The 21,931-nt window shown below is 38.0% G+C and overlaps 1 protein-coding gene across 2 annotated transcripts in view; it reads right to left on the bottom strand.

Annotated features, from left to right (window-relative positions):
- The window catches only part of LOC121317560 (sodium-dependent phosphate transporter 2-like), a 48,604-nt gene extending 29,153 nt beyond the window's left edge, over window positions 1-19,451 (bottom strand). Inside the window, exon 1 of one of the 2 annotated variants that reach the window (XM_041253636.1) lies at window positions 19,052-19,451. The gene's annotated coding sequence lies outside the window, so the exon portion shown is untranslated. Of the gene's footprint in view, window positions 1-16,873; window positions 17,048-19,051 lie in introns of those variants that run through there. The other variant, XM_041253661.1, reaches the window with a different exon arrangement.
- Between the last annotated feature and the right edge of the window lie 2,480 nt (window positions 19,452-21,931).

Consider the following 21,931-nt stretch of genomic DNA (forward strand, 5'->3'; position numbering starts at 1 on the left):
TATATATATATATATATATATATATATATATATATATTTTTTATATTTTAAAATTCTCAATTCCGGCTGTACCAGTAAAATCTGCATCCCCATTCCCATTGCACAGATGAGTCATTTCAGACTCTATGAGGGAGACAGCACATGTCCCCTGGCTTGTTACTCTGCCAGTCATGTATCTTAACTCACACGCAGCATGCTCTGCTCTGACAGAATATACTGTGTGGTGTGTGTACACAGACAGCACCTACTCAAGAAAAATGAAGACTCCTAAAAGTCTGAAGTACGTTCAAATTAATGCAGACAAGATTTTAATTAATTGTGTTCATTATAATTAAAACAGCAGTGGTGGGATCAAAAGCAACAGCTGGACCTAACACAGCTGAGGGAAGCAGAATTTAAGCAGGATTACCAGATTGCAGTGCCTGGTGGTCAGCTGATTGTCCAGGGTTAAGACGGTTGTGCTTGCTGGGGTTTAGTACAAAGTTGGAATCGCTTTCTTTTAAAAAGGGAGATTTTGTACTAAACCACATATTTTCAGGGAGTTACTGGAGTAAAATCAGGAATATTGTGTCCAAAACCACTTCCCCTGGAGGTATGTTTATATTTTGGCCTACAGTACCATCTGGTGGTTAACAACTGCAAGGCACTTATTTTTCTATGTGTTGCTTTACAGGGGTTGGACACAAAATAAACGGAACAGAACTGCCACCTACAGCAAACACTAAGCAAATGGGAAGATTAATATGCACTATTCCAAACACGTATTCCTTAATATAGAAAAGCTGCATGTCCCGGTTACATTTCTGTTTCAGTTGCAGCAGTCAAGATGGCAGATTTGACCAACTTTGATAAAAGGGTGGATAGAACGGGCTGGTGCTTCCGTATCCGAGACTGTGTATTCCCAGCTTCCCATGGTGCCTTACACTCTACTGAGAGCATTATGACAAGGCTAAACCTTCTCTGCTCCTCTAAAAGGAAGGTCAGCTTTTGACTGTTACATTGAAATGTAAGAGCCTGCAGACTTTTCTGAAGGCTGTTATGCAACAGGGCAATAAAAATGCAATGACAGACGTTTTGTAAACAATGGTGGGGGCTGGACTGCACTCTATCCAGTCAACCTACATTGTTCAATAAAAAAGACTCTGCACAAATTCAAGTTCTGTATAGGAAATGGTTTAGCTTTATAAAACAATGTAAAAATCAATATACCTGCTACCCACTGCAAAAGGGTTTTAGTAAACATCATAATACAGTGCAAGAACAGCCAAACGGCAAATTAAAATCCAACCATTTTTCCCCATAGGAACAGTAGCCTGCCGGTCATACAGGTCGCAGTGAAATGAGTACAAATCCTGCTTCAATGCCACACCGATGTTAAACTGGATAAATGCAGGACCACATTGAAAACAAGGTCTCTCAGCTGGGCAGTCCTACAAAACAATGTCTTAACAAAAACAGCTGAAATGGATTCCGTTAAGGGCTATTTGTGCACACTCTCAAACCTATCCACACCCACACAAAACACAAGCTACGTAAACAGAGGCCCCTTAAGACTGTCTGTTGCAGTGAAATAAAAGCCAACGTTATGCTATCACACGTTTAATGGAACCATCAGGGCTGAAGCAAACCACTCCAGAACAATACTTCAATGGGAAGGATATTGAAAAGAAAGCAATGACACTTCCTGTCTTTAGAATTCTTTCAGGGTCAGACGTGGAGTTTGGATGCGACAAGCCGGTGAGTCACTGGGAAAGAATACTGCAGTGTATAAAACAAGAGAAGTTCAGAACAAATGCACTATATTAAAATTATTATCAGTGGGGCTATAGCTTTCTCAAGGGAGCGTGTCTTTTAAACCAAAATACCGAAGGTATTTACAGGCTTCCTTTGGCATGGCAACTAACAGTGTTTGAATAATAGCAGCAGAAGAAAATACTTGTTAATTACAGCAAGCCTGACAGGCAGATGGATAAATAATGAGATAATCTAAAATGAAACTTTTATATCTTCAATTAAGACAGGTTTATGGACCATAAACGTGTACATTACACCATAAAAGAGAACCACATTTGTTGAGGCCGTTCACTAGAAATATTACAAGCGGTGACCCAATCCAAAATCCTGCCAGCATGCACCCCACTGAGCTCCACTATTTAACCTCCTCCACCATTTACCACTCATTTTCCAGATGACTACTTTTACAATTCTCTGCAGGCTCAGACTTGGACAAAATAAACTGAAGCTTAAAAACGGTGGAGGTACTAGTTTACGGCTCAAGTGAAAAAAGTCTGCCTGTCTCAATTTAGAGATCGAGGATATCAATTTGCTCTTTACCTTTGGGTGTCTGGTTTGATGGACGCACATCTCAAAATACCTTTCTCTTAAAAATAAGACAATTGTGCAACCAGTGCCCAGTACAAAAACACACAATCAAAAAAACCTGAGTCCCATGCGTAAAGCATCTCTCAGCCACTTACTTGTCAATGAAGGAAAGGATCATACTATACATATTCCAGATAAAGGCCGAAGGCTACATTACAAATTCAAATAACGACTCCATTGCATTTTTTATTGCTTAGTGGCATGGTTAAAAGAAAAAAACATTTGACATTTAAATTTAACCCTGCACTCTGCTATTGCATTTTAGATGCATTTTGAAGGCACAATCTCATTTGCGAGCAGGGCATGCAATTCACCTGGCAGGGCAGAGTTAAAATAAATAAATAAATAAATAGATAAATAAATAATCTTTGCTGCAGTACAAGCTTGGCTTTATCAGTCCATGAACAGCATGTTCAAAAAAAAAAAAATATATATATATATATATATATATATATAAAAATAAAAATATATATATATATATATACTATACTATCATTAGCCACGTTGGTAAACAACGAAAAATAATGATCAAGAGCATTTTCTCACACACAACAATCTACTGGCATAGATAATGGAAACTTATCAAGACACGTGGATAAGTGTACAGCAGCAAACAAGTCATACATGACTGGTACTTGACACTACATGTCAGGTTTTTTTTTCTACCAAGTCACCTGTTCCACATGTTTTTGCGAACCAAGTAAATGTTTGATAGACTTATATTTGACTCTTGCTTGTTCAGTTAGATCCAACATTTACAAAAGGCCTAAATAACCTCAACTATGTTAATAATTAATCAAAATGTGTCTTTGGACACTTTGTTTAGGGTATTGACAAGACTTCATGCAGGAATAAACAAAATAATTGTTTAACTTAAAACTACTGTATGGCATCCTTTGTTTTGGAATTCATTTAGGGGGAATAAAGTAAGGCCTGCAGAATGTATTCTTACTCCTGGGATTTTTTTCTAACTTAAAAATAATATGGTTTTATTACCTTTTGCAAATGAATGAATATTCGAACATGAAAATTCCATGTTTGCCCCAGCACTACTAAAAGCATATATAAAATGTATGGATCCTACATACATTTCAAAACATTATTTGAGTCTACAGAATATTTGCTTTTATGAAATAAATACTGTTTTAATGAAAATGAAGCAGAGATCAAAATAGAAATGGGAAGATCAATTTGTGCAGCAGGTCTTTTTTTTCTTTTTTAACATTTAGTTTTCACTTCCATGATTACATTCCTCCCCAAGGGCACATTCCAGAATTAGGCAGCTTTCCCAATTCTCAAGCCTTCTTTGAAATCTATGCTTTAAACCATGCGTTTGTGAAGCCGACGTGTGGTACAGCACACATCACGATTAAAGTAGTTTAATTTGTCTATAGCTGCCCCAGATCTCCCTTTATCTTTTAGTGCATTGAGAAATACTAGTTAAATACTGAGATTTGTATTAAAAAAGATTTGTTAGGAGGGCAGAACCGGGAGATTTTCTTGTGATTCAGTAACAATACAGATCCAGCCCAGCGTACAGTCGCCATCAACCCCATGAGTGTACTGTAGGTATTGTGGGACTACCAGTTTGATCCCTTTGGTAGCGGAATCTAAAGGGTAAATCAGGGACTGAAACCAATCAACCGAGTATTTTATTTTTTAATCGCTCGAGAAGCGGTCGAATAACCAATTGGTCACTAAGTCACTATAAAGTAAATATTCCATAATGATTGTTATGTTACTTATTAAAAGTAACGCATTTTACAGCTTCTAAAGTATGCTACCATTACTGTACTTATTTTAGTAATAAATCCATCATACATTTTCTGTATGTTTCTGACTAAGACCTCTTGTGTGCCAACCCCACTGATAAAACTGGCTTCTTCACATCTAACTTTATTTAGACACCATGCTGTGGCAGAAGTCAGACCAAATTAAACAGCCACCAGCCTAATTAGACACCTGGCTTAAATAAGATTTTAACTATATGACGCTGTGGCAGAGCAAAGCTCTGCCCTTTTTAAATTGGCAGGGATGGGGTTAATTTCCCCTACCTGCCTGGGTTTATTATGTTCAGGTGGCTGGGGTTGATTAGGATAATTAACGATCAATCAGCGCCCAGCCACCTGACATAAAAGGAGGCCTCTGCTTCTCATTTGGGAAGAGGGAGCTGAGGAAGCAGGTTGGTGTTTGTGGGTTTTTTGTATTTGTGAATCCAGTGAAGGCATTGCCCAGCCTGGAAACCTTAATTTTGCAAGTTTTGTTTTTGTATTGCTTTATTTGTGTTTAAATCCCTTTATTTTGCCCATGTGCACGTTTATTTTGTGTTTATTTATAATAAAAGTATATTTGTTTGAACTGCAGTCTGTCTCTGGGCCTCTATCCACTCACCAGCCTGCCACAGATGCTATGCATAGTTTTCCGTAATTTTGGTAAATCAGACAACTGTATGTCTAACGGTGCCATGCCATCTTGGAGTTAGATCTTGTTGGCTCTTAGAAGCAAGACTGAGTTTTGTCATTATATGGATGTGTGGCAATCCAGTGCTGCTGGAAGTGGTGTTATTGTCTCAGCAGGGAGTATGAACTCTTCCCAAATGTGCCAGGACTTAACCATTGCCTCAGCATGGTGCGAGATGGCACCATTCCCTTGGAGGTGCCATCCTTTGGCTGGGATGTTAAAGCAAGGTCATGTCTACTGTAGATATTAAAGATCCCACTCTTTTGAAAATGACCAGGTTAGGTGTTAATCTCAGGGTCAACTTAGTCTCCCAGCTCAAACAAATTAGACTGGATAAAATCCCACCTTCCATTGTTAAAGTCTTCTTTGCAAATAAAAATAGTGAGAAAGTATGTAAAACAGCAAGTTTGATCCTATTTTTTTAAATATTTAAAATAGTTTGCCTCTGCCACTATTTAGGCCAAGCAATGCTAAATATAATGCTGTATCAGTACAATAAAACCAAACGCGCCTGCCAGCTTATGAATTAAAAATCTCTCCACCATTCTACTTTCTCACGGCCAGGAGACAGAGGTTAAGAGACGTGGAAGAGGTTTGAAGTTCTATAGTTAGCAACAAGCCATCCCATGAGAGATAAGTAATGAGAAACTGCTTTTATCAGTATCCTGCTTATCTGGTTTTGTCTTTATTATTGGACTGTCTGTATTACATAAACTTTAATAAATGCTGCAACTCTTAGGACGACAGTGTACTTTCATTTTCACGGAGGGTGTAAATACTCACTTTTTTCATGCTGCCATCTATGGGCAGCTGCTGAGAGATTAAGAATTGGTTTCAGGTCTGGTATCTCTAAATTGAAGCTCCTCTCTGGCATCAAAGAAAGGCTGTAAAAATGTGTAAATAAGCAAAGTTCTCCTCCTGGTTTGTAATTACACAATGTAGCAGAGAAAGGAAACAAGTCAGTCGCTAACAGATAAAAACAGGACCTCAAGAAGATTACAGGTCAATGAACCGTACAAACATTGATCAGTAAAATTCAACACATATTGTGCTATCGAACCAGCTGCACTCTTCCAACAGGGTCTATCACCGCTTGACAATGGATCAGGGGGGTGTATCCACCGCAAATAAACTTTGTTGTACTGTCCTGAAACATCCAGCCCAAAACAGTGTCGTGGAATTGGTTTGATTTGTTTTGTGTATCTGTGTGTTTTCAGACACGCAGGCGGGGGACTCCCATCAACCTGTCAAGTTTATTACTTAATTTGTAACTTCCTTTCCCCATCTCTGTATTTGTGCAACAATGGAGGACACAAACTTCCATTCAATTCAAACTTAAAAGTAGGGATATACAGCGGTAAACTCTGAAACCCCGCCTCCCATGCAAATTCTATTGCACCATCTTCGTGTACCAGTGTAGGCAACACAGACCATGCAAGGTTTCTTAAATAGTAAAAATGACCAACAGACTTATTTCTGCCTACTGGTTCAGACTTTCTTTCTGTCTACATGAATAAAGCACGCTCCCTGCAAGTTCAGATAATTGACTGTCTGCTTCAATTATAAACAAAGCAAGTGGCATCTAATGTGCCAGAATTCAAAATGGGCCCTTTTCTCTGCAGGGAACCGATTGGACTCATCATAATTGAACAGCAGTGGTTTGCTTAAATCATAGTGCAAGAGGGGAGGAGGAAAGAGAGAGTGGCAACTGCAAACTACAAGAGCTTTATAATAGTGCGATAACCCATCACTGACAAGAAATGTTTTTTAAATTGATGGTATATCTGCTGCTATTTTCAAACAAATTATAGCAAGTCCGTTCTGATGGGGCATATTGTAGGCTTCTCCTCACCATACTTTACACTGTTCTCTATCTGGAACCAAGTTATATATTCAGTATGGAGAGGTGTACCAAAAGGTTATGAATACATTCATGACAAATAAATCAAAACTAACCAAAATGATACATTTAGAGGAAAAGATCCTGGGTAGCCATTCATGTCATTTAATGGTTGCATATAAAAATAACAATAATTACAAAAATAAAAAAAAAGATTGATGTGCTACCTGCCAATTTTGCCAAAATGTCTCCTTTGATTTATTTATTTTTTTCAACTTAAGGGGGTCAGTTTCCCACATTATAGGAACTAGTCCTTTCACAGTTCTTGGTTGAGTTTTCCACTACCCTGCTCCAGCAGCATGCCACACCAAAAAAAAAAAAAAAAAAAAAAACAACCACACCTCTGTACATTACTGCATAATACAACCAGACAAACTGCCATTAGTTGACCAATTGGAATGGCAATACTGCAAGCAGTAAATAGATACATACTGACATAGTTATGCAGCCCATAGGATTTTGCACCTCTCCCTACTTTTTTTTCTTTGTTCTTGCTATGGCTAAATTAAGAAAGTTCTTCAGACCATTTACAAATGGGTTTTTTTAGGCACAAAACTCCCACCACCACCCTCTTTAACAATACTGAGAAAACACCCATAAAAGAATTGCCAGCATTCCTGTCATGACTAGAATCCACGGGCTGTCTCTCGGGCAGGCTCCAAACACTGCTACCCTGGGCTGCCTGCTTCAGAGTAAGCACGTCATGAAAGGAATGTCCTGTCAGAAACAGTGGATTGACTGGGCTGCAGAACATGTGAATTCTGTGCGAGAAATGGCTTTTTAGAAGAATGTACAGGGTGCTCAAAAATGGACCTGCCATCTATTGCACACATATTTGTGTAAAAGAAGCTGTCCTAACATAACTGAATAATCTGTTATGAAAATAACATCCAACACGTATTCTGCAATATGTAGCTGATACAAGTTAGCATTGCTTACAAATTGCAAAACAGCTGATATAAGGCTGACCATAATTACTTGGTAGGCAGGGGAGTCCATATTCAAGACCGCACACGTTAAACATCAACGAACAGACATGTCAGCAGATTTCCAAAACCCAATTTCCTTTAAGGGAGAAAAGCTGGGAATAATTGAGGATGGTCACACATCCCTCCAAAACAATTTAAAGCATTGAATCAGTGTCATCTGTGGCCTTATTTTTTTTATTGAGTAATTACTTACAGCAGGCTGGTTCTATGTCCATTTTCATTCCACAGTAGTAGCAGTGCAGTCTAACTGCGCCAGAGCTGCTGCTGACACATGCTGCAAGCAGACATGCTCCAAAAGAACTGCTTCTGTATCTATAATTAAGGAATCATGTCATTCCTCAACTTAAATATGTGTATGTTACCATTTCTTTAAATCTGTTGATAGAATGAATGTGAACATGACAACCTCTACGACAACCCCAAAACAGAGAGGGTCTACCTTGAGGGTATATCCAGTAGTGAAAATTTGTCAGTGAATCTGTCAATGCATTAATAAAAATGCATAATGTAAAAAAATTAAAATATAATATAACACTTTTTCAAGTTAACTGCAGCAGACATTAGCTGGCACACAAGAATGTATTGATTTGATTTGCTCCGCTGTTAGAAACTACTGGCTACATAATTGATCGTTCTTCTCAGAAGCTGGCCATGAGCAATATAAAATCTTAAAACAAACACCCATAGATTAATTACACTATTAAGATAACTTTATTATAAACGTAGGCAATTATCTCCATGTTGAAATACAACAAGCAACGTGAACTTCAGCAGCATTTTCACATACACTTGAAATTTGACTGCAAATGAGAGAGAGAGAGAGAGAGAGAGAGAGAGAGAGCGCATTCCTCAGCCTTCAAGGACAGTGCCAAAAAAGGAAGGTTAAAACAAGCAAAGACATTAAAGGAATACAGCATAGTTACCAAAGCAGCTTTGCGATGCCTTTGGATGACAGAAACAGCCTAATATCTCATCCAATCAGGTTTCAGGAATATGAAAAAAAAGTAGGCAGCCATGTCAGTAAACAAATATTCATGGCAAATTTGAGCAATGTCTGGGATAGAAGACGGACTCCTATTGCATAGCAGTTTGATCCATCCCTGGTATTACTAGGAGTCTAATAAGACACTACTGAGTTTGTTACCTCTGTATTAAAACCCAGAATGGGTGAAACTGCTATGCAATAGGAGTCTTATTTCCTATATTTGAAATATTAGGAGGGGCGCATCCACTATATTTTTAAACTACAGTAAAGCAGCCTTCAAAAGGAATCTGTTGGTGGCTCTAACAGAACAGCTTTATTTAAAACTGATTGGTCACAGAAACAAAGCTGAATGCATTATTTATGATTGCACTTTTTAAAAAAGGTACTTACTGACTGAAACCAAGAACCAGAGCAGTTTAATGCATTGAGGCATTTCACATGCCCTCTCTACACACATAAAGGGTCTGCACTTGCATTGGATGAGCCTCCATGGAAAACCACAGCTATAACAAATGCCCCAGCATGGTGTTAAGGGACACTGTGCTGCAAGATGCTAAAACAAGGACCGGTGTAGGACTTTAAAAGATCACATCAACATCCTTTGATGTAGAATAAAGGTGTAGTTAACTTAGGTATCATTGCTAAATTTCCCCCCCCAAAAATTAGAATTCCCTGTAAATGAGATCTGACCTATCCTGCTTAAACATTACCAAATAATAATTGTACTACTAATTCAGATGGCTAATAGACGGCTACATGACTTAGTTTGCCAGGGAGTATGCAAGTTGTTGGCCATTATTTAAGTGATATTGCCCGTCGACAGCTCTACAATGTGGTAGTTGACCATCACGGGAATTATGCATCTTGAGACAAAGGTGAGGGCCCCAACGAAAGCCAAGCTCAGGTATCCTTCCGCTGAGAAGTTTTACGAAAATTCTCTCAAAAGAATCACATATATAAAATGAGATTTATTTTCATTTAAAAGAATTACTTTTTACTTGTCAGAATTGCTTAGAGTTTATCTGCACCATGCCAGATATCTGAATAGAGCATCTGATAAAGTCATGGAGGGCAGATACATAGGGCCATGACTGGAAAGAAGCATTTACACTTTGACCACTGAAATAAGAAACGTAGTTCAGTGAAATAATGATGGCGGGCTAAAATACTACATTTCCCAAGAGACTTTGAGTGTCTAGAGTAAAAGGAGAATGGGTTGCACCTGTGCTTAATTAATGAGTTATATTTAAACATCCCACCGGAGGGGTTCCTTGGCAGTGTGGGGTTAACGTCTGTGAGCAACAGAGGAGACTGGAGGAAAATTAAACAAGGCAACAACAACAAATACTACTGTAGGTTTTGTGCATCTGTTTAAGTTTGTTTTGAAACCACCAAGCAGCTTAGCTTCCTGGGTGATAGATGTAAATGGCTGTTGTGTTAGTAAGTTCTCCAAAAAGGAGAGTTATTTTATTTTGTAATTTGTTTAAAAATTGGTGACTCTGTGTCCCCATGACAAGACACAGTAAAAATAAATAAACACACAGGCCCCGTCCTGTTTAGACCTTATTTCTGTTGTCCGAGTGTAATTGCAACACCACTCTAGAGGACCGCTGTGAAAAGACCTGCCGAGTACTGAGGTAAATAACAACCGATGTTGCCACAAGCGATATTACTGAACTGTCTGTCTCAGTTTGTTGTTGTTGAAAAAAAAGATGTTGAGCCAACAGGCTGCGATTGGCTTTTGCGACAGTGGCAGGTACAGGACTGGTTGCTTTTGTAGCTGCAAAGTATTGATTGACTTGCTTTGGTGAATAATAAGATTTAGACCAATTGTGACTTCGTTTAGTACTTTGAACTGAGCTTTCATTACAGCAGGTCAAAATGTATAAGCCATTCACGTAGATTCATTTTAAATTTGATTTTCACTTGTGACATAGCAGCAGGCATCTACTGTCTGACAGAAGACCACTAGAGCTGCAATCTGATTGGATGATGGTACATTTTAGATTTCAAAATGTCACATTTTTCAATTTGTCAGTTTTTCATTAAGTATATGGGGAAAACTACAGAGCAGTATGCAATTCATTACGTTAACATAACATTACTCAGAAGGTTTCATTCGACTTTATAAAGCAAAATTAAATGGAAATGAATAGGGTGATGCAAAACATTTGGCCACAGCTGTACATACAGTACAGGTGCCTCCATCATTTCTCTGGCTGAGCTGAGCTTCAAGCACATGAAGAACCTGTTGCCTTTGCATTGCATTAGGGGAAGTGTCTTGGAAAAGTGCTGTAAATAGCTGGGTCACATGGAGCCTCCTGGTGCTTGCAGCAGCCAGCCTCCCTTACATGGATTCTTTCTTCCAAAGCTGTACCATATCCCAGGGTTGTCAGGGAAGTAAAGATTTTCCAGACAGGGCTCAGAATACAGGTTGTGTTGGCAGAGATAGGGACAACCCTGCCCTAATTCTGAAAACTGCAGTCTGCCGGAGCGGGGCAGGGAAGGGCGAGGTTGGGAGAGAAGAGGTGGAAGATCAGCCTGCTCTGCTGACAGAGGTCAGGAATTTTAAAGTGAACCACCCCTCCTTCAGAAACGGTTGCAACACAATATAACCTCCACCTGTACACAATAGGCTGCCAGTCACAGTACGGAACTACAGTATAGGTTAATTATATATTACACACACACACACACACACACACACACACATATACAGTGCCTATAGAAAGTCTACACCCCTTTCAAAATGTTCACCTTTTGTTGCCTTACAGCCTGGAATTAAAATGCATTTTATTTTATTGTTTATTATTTTCTTTTTTTTTGGGGGGGGGGGCTCTGTGAAGAAGAATGTGTGACTCACAAAAATTCCCAATCTAATGCATCAAAATCCCAGGCTGCGAGACTCTTAAATGTGAAAAAAGGGATGGGATTGACTTTTTCAAAGCACTGTATATATTATCATATATAAATTAAGCACCTAGGTCGCAGGATAAAGGCTGGTTAGTACTTCTTCTAGAACTTGTATCAAAAATTAAAATTAATTTGAGCGAGTGTGCTGGTAAACACACAGGGATGTACAGTAATGGATGTACAGTAATGCATTTACTGGCATGGCATTGTTTTATGAACGGGACTTGTGCATTCAAATTCATCCACACTCAGTTTCTCAGTGAAGAAAAAAAAAGCATTGGCACTACAGGATACATTTTCACCCCAAATTATCAGGTGCATTCATTCTGGTTAAGGACCCATTCAAAACTTCTAATACCTGCACCCAGATGCAACAACAAAACCAATTCTTGTATCCATAGGGTTAGTTATTAAAAACGAGACCTGTTGGCTCAATATTCTGAAAAGAAAGCAAACCTAAAGAGCTCCACCTCTATAACACTCAACCATACACGATATGTTATTTGATTAAATGAGTATCCTAGTCCAGCTCAAAAGCACTCAAACTCAATCAAGTCCACTGCAAAGCACAGACTGATTTTTGTACACCCTTTCTTTTAAGAAGAATTAATCGACATTCTAATTGTGTTTATTGCATTATATAAAAGGGATCAGTTGCTGCTTTTATTACTGAAACGTAATTAAGCTGCCTCATACATCTCTGGAGAAGAGAACTGCAGGGTTGTTTTGGTTCTGTCTCCCAGTTTACAGCAGTCCTATGGACTCCCTGCAGTCTCCAGCAAACAAGAATCTTAATCCGCTGGCAGGCTCTCAATCCATTTTAGAAGCTATCGTACAGCAATGCCTCAATACAAGGAGCACTTAAAACCTTTATCAGACACCTTCAGAATTTCTATGTGCCTTTTCAGTTTAATTTAATTCTAAAAAGCCCTCTATGGCTGCCTGAAAACATTCACAGCTTTTTAGCCAGCAGCTTCACATCAGCATTTTTGTACTGTAATATTTTTATTTTGTTTTTTATTTTCCCGAGAAAATGATGGGAAAATACCTACCGATCAACGGATCTCCCTGGACTTTTGCCTTTTTGTAAGTGTCGGAAAACCTCGGTCGTCGAAGTTGTAAATTCGTAAATACAATTTCAAATTACATAACATATCCCATCCTTGTACAGGGCCATCCATTAACAATTAACATTAATTACATATATTAACACATATATATATATATAATATATATATATATATATATATATATATATATATATATATATAATATATATATTATATATAAGATTCTCACCATGTAACACTCTCATTAACATGTTTGTATCCGCATACTGTAGGTACCTACATCTCCACTATATCCATACATCCCACTCAAGGAGAATTAATAATCTAATGCCAGTACCTCATGCTGTAATTGTTGCACCATATCAAGACCGGTATTGTCCTTGTCTACTAGTGCATAATATACTGAATTTTCTCCTCTTCCCCCCTCTCTCTCTCTCACCAACAACTTCTAAAGACTGGAATACATTATCTGCACCACACTAAAGTGTCATTAGCCATCATTTCCTTGTGCAAAGCAAACCAGAATGATTCCTTTCCTGGAATTACTTTTCTTTCCTTTTTTATTTTTTATTTTTAAATCATCTCTATGACAATATGGCAACAGATAAAATACTGCCTTGGTGCACTAATAGTTAGCCCAACTGAAATGCAGCTTTACACAAAAGTATCAGGGAAACAGGAACTTCAAAACACAGACAAGACAGGAGTGGTTTACACTCTTCAATATTCCCAATTCACCCTGTAAACTCTATAAATGATAGATCAGCTGAAGCAAAAATTAAAAAAATTAAAAAAAACACCCTAATGGGACCCTCATTAGCATTGTTGTGATGTAAGCCCCCAGCCAAGTCATGAAGATGCACAAGTGCAGCTTCTTTAGATCAGCAGTTCCTGTTATGGCAACTAAGAATTGGGTAAGCACAGTCAGTCTTTAAAGGACAATTACTATCAATCTGTAGTCTCAAATTGTCCTATACAGAAGACAAACACATTATGGTAAAGTCATAGATGATTTTTTTTTTTTATGTAATTGGTAACTGAGCAGGCAAGTTAAAGTGTGAGGCTTCTGAGCGTTGAATTCTTGTCAATCTTTTCTGTTTTTTTTCCTGTGACCTCTGAAAGTAGAACGCTACAAAAATAAACAAATCACGTGGACCACGATGTGTGCTTTTCTTATAGAAAAAAAATGAAAGACCTATAATATTTGTGTCCCTTTCATAACAACCATTCCTGAAGACTAAAACCCTGTAAACAAATACTATGTAATAGATTTTTTTTAAAAAAGAAACTACAACACAGTACAATCTTTAACCTGGAAAATAGTTCTTATTTTTTAACACAGTAACTTCCAAAAGCAAAATACAGTGTGTGTGATATCCACAAATCAGACAGGATGGCAAAGCCAAACCAGAAACACAATGAAACGAAAGGACTGTTTCTTAAACCAGCATCAAACAGCCAGTCAATGATATTTACAGAACGTGGTGTTCACTTCTGAACGGAAAACACTGTTGATATTAGAACCAGGTTGGGAGAGCAGTAATAGAAAAGTGCAGTGGCTAGAAATAAAGCAGATATTTCACATTTGAGCTACACAACTAGGGTAATATAAAATCAAACTGCAAGGAGAGCAACAGAGACAGCATTTCCCATGCTGTAGTTAACCTTGGAAAGCCGTTAAATACTGTAGCTCTACCTTGATTTGGCTTCTGGTTTAAATCAACACCCCTGCTACTGAAAAGATACACAGCAGCTCCCTTGGTTGAGTAGAATACTGCTTCTCAAACTGGACTCTCTGCTACTGTAACTGCCAATAGAGTCACGTGGGTACCCATCAATTGCAAGCCTTCTCTTACAATGTGTGCCTGTTTGTCAGTCCTAGAAAGGCAATTCTGCTCTGACAAATAGTCTGCTGCCTGCCCCTGACACTGCTGGTTCCAGCCCCAGGCTCGCTGCTTCTATTTTCAGCAGGAGCTGACTCCTGCTCCCCCTGCTGGTGCTCACAGAAACTGGAGCTTCTCCCTTTCCTGAGTTCTAGGCTACACAACCTTGCACAGATCAGCTCTCCTCCGCATGGCATGCTGAATGGCCAAACTGTGTACACCAAACAAGCATACCACTACAGAGAAAGGGGGGGTATCTATATTCAGAAGGATATCTCGTATTTAGATTTTGCTTTGGTATGTAATTTGTACAGGTCATTCTTTTGTTGGAAATCTAAACAAAAACAAAATTCTTTAACTCATTTAACAGGTTGGCTGAGGAGATACAGAATATGGTTTATATGGTTTATTGAGACAGTGTCCGAAAAAGCTGCATGGTTACACAAACACACATAACACAATACACTACAGCAGTGGCACTCAACTCTGGCCCTCGAGATCTATTCCAGTCCTGGTCTTTATTCCAACCAGATCCTAAATTAGTTAATTGTCTCTTAGCAGCTTTAATGAACTACATCAGAACCTGCTTTGGGTAAAACAAAAAAAAGAAACTGGACTGGATCTCTGGAGGCCAGAGTTGAGATCCACTGCACTAAACACTCATTTAAGGGGCTTGCAGTACCTATAGTATGCATGCCCGAGAAGATTCATGTGATATCCACAGTGCAGTTTGTTGCTTCACTGCATTTACTCTCAGTGGAAGCCTGGATCATCTAAATTCAAATTGAAAACATGCTCTATTTTATTACAGTTGAGGACAAGTTTTTTTTTTTTTTTTTTTCAATAAAATCAAAATCTACTTAAAAGCATTCCCCCACAGTGTTGGTGATCTCAGGAACAGAAGAGCGAGGCCTTTCATACTTGTTTTTACTGAAAAGCAAAAACACGCCTCACCGTCTCCAGTGACGTTTTCAGATTAACAGCCATTAACTGTCCCGGTTAAACCACAAACATATCTGCCAATTTACTTTTAAACCAACTGAGGGGGAGTCCGACGAGGCACAAGATGAGCCTGGGTTTGAATGCAAGCTCAGCCAATGCCAAAGAGAGATACACCCCCATGGACGAATCCGTTCCAAAATGAAAGCTCAATGAGTGACAACATTGTCAGTCTTGCACTGAAATATAAAACTCTGCTCACTCTACTATCACAAGAAGTAGTTTGGAATAATGTTTGCATCTAGGATCTACAGTCTAAACTAGAATCTAAAATCACAATACAGTGAAAATAATATTCAGCACCCCCTTGATTAAAAGTTCATAGTACACAGGGGGAAAACAAACAAACAAAAAAAAAAAAAACTGCATCAATCGTGTCCATTTTAGCTTCAACTCACTGGATCCAGCTTTGTGCTTAATCTTAATTATGATCTGCTCAAAATTACTTGGCAAACAACTGATCAAGTCACTGTGTAACGCACAATCCCTACAATGACTTACTATCTGTGCATTACTGGAGGCCTCTTGTTTTATCTAGCATTGGATTACATAATCAATTTAGATTTGCAACGGGATCATAAATTATACACCAGGAGGCAATGCACCATCGTATTTGTGTTCATCTTTCATTGTTTCTTATACTGTAAGCAGAAGACAGATCCAGTTTATATTTAAAATGCCAACTTACTTCAGATGTACTGTTGGCATTAACTGTAATTGCCCATTCCCAAAGGCTGAATACTTTAAAGATTAGTAGATATGATGTCAGGCCTAAAAAGTCTAAAATCAGCATACCCCACTGAAGAACAACCCTTTAAAAACCACTTACGTCATTTATATTGCAAAGTTTCTGAGTAGACCTAAAGGATAAACATGTACCAAAAACACATTTTAACTCTGCATAGCATTGCTGTTACAATTAGGAAGTTCTGTGGACTACAAAAAAGTAGCCTACTCTATTCTATATGTTCTTCAGAATATTTGATGCATTAATATAGCCAGTACACTCTTTAAAAAAAAAAAAAAAAAGAGAATATTAATTGAATGTAAAATATGAGGTAACATATTATTTGAATCATGTAGGCAGAAGCTGTAATTAGACAATAGAACCCATGGTTAGGATATTATTATCGTGGTTAGCTTTAAAAACAGATTAATCACACAAAATAAGCTGCCATTGCCCATAACAGAAAAGGGAAAACTGTGTAATAGAAGTGAACTATTCTTCACACAAATCCTTAAACCCAACTTGATTCACATCCTCTTCGTTCTTTGGGGAAGCAAAGACTCACCTCAAGGGAAGCACCGATATGACGATGAGCACTGATCTGAAAACCCCTTTGTTGGGGAACAGCCTCCTCCCTAAGCATACAGTTGTGAACTCTCTTAGGCACCTCTTGTAAAAGAAGTACTAGCAGCCTCTGGTATGGTTATGGAGCTTATAAATAATCCTGGGGTAGACAAACTGTCAAAAATCAACTTGAAAAGACAAAGTGCTTCCTGTGAGCAATCTTTAACATGCTAAGCTGTCAGGTGATGCAGTAATCAGACATCCAGCACATGTAATGTACTGGTACCTCTCCAGCTCTGCCATTTATTAACATGTACTATCTTTGCTTAACCCACGTGTACGATAAGACCGGTGGCTTTCCTAAAAATGATTGTGCCCGTGCATGTGATACTGACGTCTGTCAAGTTCAACCAACTTTGCAGACAAAGGTAGTCCCACTTAGATAACAAGCTGGGGTTTTATACTTAAATCTGAAACACTGGCCATGTCAAAAGAGAACGTAGGGGTCATTCCGTGACAAATAATTATAAAGGGGTCATAATTTGGTTGATTTTGGAACCCCCAACCTTTGAATCAATCTCTTAAAACATTTAAAAAACAAAAGTACAGTTAAATTAACGCTACCATTATGCTAAAAAAAAAAAAAAAAGCTGATTACCATGACAGTATTTACATAACAGTACACAAGATTTAGCAATGGAATGTTTAATCACAATTTAATATGCGGTTCTGCTGCTTTTTGCAAAAAATGTTAGTGTGACATACAGACAGATGAGTGGATGAACAAAGACACCCCCATATATTCCCAGAATATGTCTCAATAACCTATGCTAAATAACGTTTATATCAGGTTTCATGACAATTGGTTGAGCAGCTCCAAAGTGTGACGTGCAGATGTATTTCAGGACTGACAGACACCCCCTATATCTCCAGAACTTTATAATTCTCAAAACAATGTGAAGTGTAATAAACGGAGGTACATTCATGAACGACAGTCTCGGGTACTATATTCCCTTCGCCGGGAATTCATCTCCAGCGGGGAGGTGATATCGGTCGTACTACCAGTACCCCCACACTGTACCTATGCATCTGGAAACCTGCTTATCCGACTATAACTGGGTATTTAGCATAAGAGCATTAGATTCTGGAATACAGAGTATGGGCTCTGTACACTCGTCCATCTGTATGTCACACTGACTTTTTTACATGCATTATGAGAGAACTGTCAGATTGAAAAAAAAGGTGGGCTCTAATTTACATATCTCAGACTGCTTAGGTTGTACGCCGCTACCTTTTTTTCCGTTAAGATGTCCGAGAATACCACACACCATAACCTGTTCCACAAGCCCTGTGAAGAAATGAGGCACTGTACCTTTAAAAAAAACACGAAAACGCTGCAGTCTGTCCTACTGTTTCAATCAATCTGACAGAAAACTCGTCTCTTCTTTAGGTTGTATCTGTATGTAATAAATTGTTGTAACGCTAGTAACGCACATAGCAAAACAGTTCGATTTATATCGGATTCACAGTCCTGCCGATCATCTTTAATAATAATGCCATTGTTCTTTTCCCAAATCTTCGGTCTTGGAGAAAACAGGGGGATAGGATGTTATAGACGCCTTAAACAATTAAGATATCATTTAGCACATACATGACAACCTCCCCAAGTGTAAAAACCCTTTCTTTGCACCAAAAGATTACATTTATAACGATCAATGTCTGAACCCATGTCAGATTGTGTTTAAACTACAATGATCAGACTTAATTCACTACAGATGAATTAATAACTACTTTAAGGTTTAATCCATATACATGCTAACAAATATGGTGAACAGTTACACATGTTTCCATGCTGCTGCTCTTGCACCATACAACGACTGTCCAAATGGTCTGCCCTTACACTGATGAGACACCGATACAACCTAACGTTATAAATACTGCACCCATACAATGTCAAGAAATCCATAAGAATAGCCTGCTTGACCTCTTAAAACAGATGATTATTTTAAATGAGAGAAGCTTCCATACAAAGGCCTGCAGCTGCTGCACTACGAAAACCACGTTGCCTTTTCGTGGCTTTAATATTAACAATTAAATAGTTACATATTTGCCACGCATTCCAAAGGAAGAGAGATGAGTGAAATTGCAATGACTTAAAAGAAAGCCATTCCAGTCTTACCAAAATAAACAATTCTTCACGATAAGAGCCGCGAATTTGTCGTTATTCTTCTTTTTTTTCCCTTTCCTTCTCCACTCTTCCCTAGTCTCACTGGAGATCAGCAGTGACTGTGAGACCACCACGCACCGCCCCGAGATTTCAGATCTCTGCTGTTTCAGTCCTGCCTTTATTTACTAAGTGTCTTTCTCATACAAAATAGTGTTAGATGTGGAACCGGACAGCCATGCGTTCAGAAAGAGGATGTATCTGCTTCTCAAACGCCACACTCGTGTGTGCTGTTCAGACGGAAGAGAAGTCAGGTTTGTGCTAGAGCTGAGGTGAAGCAATTTCTCAGAGGTGGAACTAGATATACATCATGTACTGCTGCTCACGCTGAACCGCCATTTGCATTTATGGTACAAAAGAAGTTATGGACAGTTTATATAGAGTCAGCAACGCCAGAGGGAGGGGATAATTTAACAGTAAGGGCAAGGAGTGTGGTATATGGCTTTGCAAGCCACACGAGGTAAAGGGGGTGTAATATTGTACTTTACACGACAGGGCTGTGGGCGTGCGGGTGCGGCGAGTAAATGTAAAATATCGCAGTATTTATTCTTTTAAAAATAATAAACTAGACAAGACGTTTTAGATCGGAAATTAACTTTTAAAAACAGGAATTCAAAAATGCTCTCGATGCCTAAAACACTGACCATGCACGGGTCAGTGTGTTACTGTAGTGTCTAATATCGTTATTATTATAACGTTGATATGCTAATGTTACAGTTGTGTTAAGTGCTTGTACCACTATTCAAATTGCGCAAAAGCTGAAGTTACAGTGACAAGGTATGGGCACTATAACATCAAAAGCCCAAAGCAACCTCTTATACCCTGTATCAGGGCTGCATTCCACTGGGTTAAACGAAAATGTAGATCCTGGTTGACGAAACACTGCCCTTTCCGTCTTGCCTGGCTGCCCCCTACTGGCCAGTCTGTTTTATTGAAAGTTAAAATATTCAAGGGTAGCCATTCGCTTTAATGATTTATTAAAGTGTGTTTGCTTTGTTTGTTTTTTTTTACTGATTAAGAATGATTCTATATTTTAGAATGTATTGACTTTATTGGTAATCATGAAGTGTGTTTGCTTTGGTTGTTTTTTTTTTTTATTTACTGATTAAGAATTAGTCTATATTTTAGAATGTATTGACTTTATTGGTAATCTTGTTTTTTGTCAATACATTTCACATATATGGAAAGCATTTCACTGACTTTAATTCTACTGTTAAAGCATTGATTTCATTAAGCTGCCCTTGTCGTACTCTGAACGCATTCTATAGAGCCCTCAAAACTCTTTGAAGCTTAAGAGGCTTATGCCAAAATCACCATTATGGCTAGATTAATATATTTAGCATATATTTTACCCTAACATAAATAATGTATTAGGGAAACTATTCTCACAGGGTTTATATTTATTTCACACACTGTACATTGAGTACCAGACAACTAAACACAGTTAATCATTGAGGTGGGATATCCTATATTGTACTCCTTGCTACCATGCTAGTATTGCATAATGGGAACTCTGTTGACGTTGAGTACTATGAAGCAAGTGGTGAGCCCAATAATCTCTATCTCTGTGGTTACTAACAGACATCGTATCTCGTAGTCATAAAATAACACAACGCAATCAATTGTCAGGTAGATGATCATAAGACACTCACCAAATATTGCACTCTGGGAAATTTTAGGCACACGATGACATTTGAATGAGTTACACCTTCCCTTTTTAAAACAAAAAAACATGTTTTTATCATTAGCAGGCCAAGTGGACAACCACCTTTGTTTTCCATTTCCAAAATGCTAGGGAAAGCATCTGACTGGTTATTTGAGAGGAAAGAAGCCAGAAAGGGGTGGGGGCAATGTCACTCTCCTGATATCAAGTTTATTAAATGTGTGTATGTTAAGTACTTTGTTTGCTTGCACACCATTATTCTGATTCACCAAGGGGAGCCTTCACACACACACACACACACAATTGGCGTTAATACATCTCAATGCTTTGAAAATATTTGGATCTGGAATTTGCATTTGAGCCACCCACAGTGTCCGTGTCTGTGGATTGTGTTTGAAAAGATGTTAAAATGATTTCATAAGAAAGTCATTCTCGTGCCCTTTACTTCTCGGTTTTTGTCTGTGTTGAAAAGAGGGTAAAATGATCCCCAAGAGCTTAATTCCGTTGTCCAGTCCAATTAACTGATTTTGTGATGTACATTAATAATTATATATTATATTATATATATATATATATATATATATATATATATATATATATATATATATATATATATATATATATATATATATTATTCATGGTCTTGAAAAAATATAGATACTTTTCTGAGCGAATAATTGGTTATGAGTGTCCCAATTGTTTGAAATGTTTTTAGGGAATAAATTGCAATAAGAACTTTAGAGACGTTCACAATGCAAGGTTGTATTGTTTCTTAATTGTTATTTATGGGTTACTGCAAGCTGTGAAAGTTCAGCAACCAGCAAAACAACTATGCTTATCATTTACTGGTAATTGTACAACATGTAAATATAGCCATAAAATAATGGTCATTAAAGTAAAAAGTAATTGTGTCTGTAAAAAACAAATGCATGTAGAAGTAGTCACTGTAGATTTGTGCTGGTACTGTTATATTCTTTTGACATATTTACCATGCCAGCATTTTGTATTTTGTGTACCTAATATTATAAAATGTTTTTGCAATAGTGATCATCAAAAACAATCAAACTACCATCACATGTATTTATAACTTTTTCACTTACATGAAAGATGAATTTATGAATGGTTGTTTAATAGCAAGATGCTGCTGATCACACTACTTCCTTCACGACCAC

This window comes from Polyodon spathula, chromosome 1 (genome assembly GCF_017654505.1).
Source record: "Polyodon spathula isolate WHYD16114869_AA chromosome 1, ASM1765450v1, whole genome shotgun sequence".
Lineage (NCBI taxonomy): Eukaryota > Metazoa > Chordata > Actinopteri > Acipenseriformes > Polyodontidae > Polyodon > Polyodon spathula.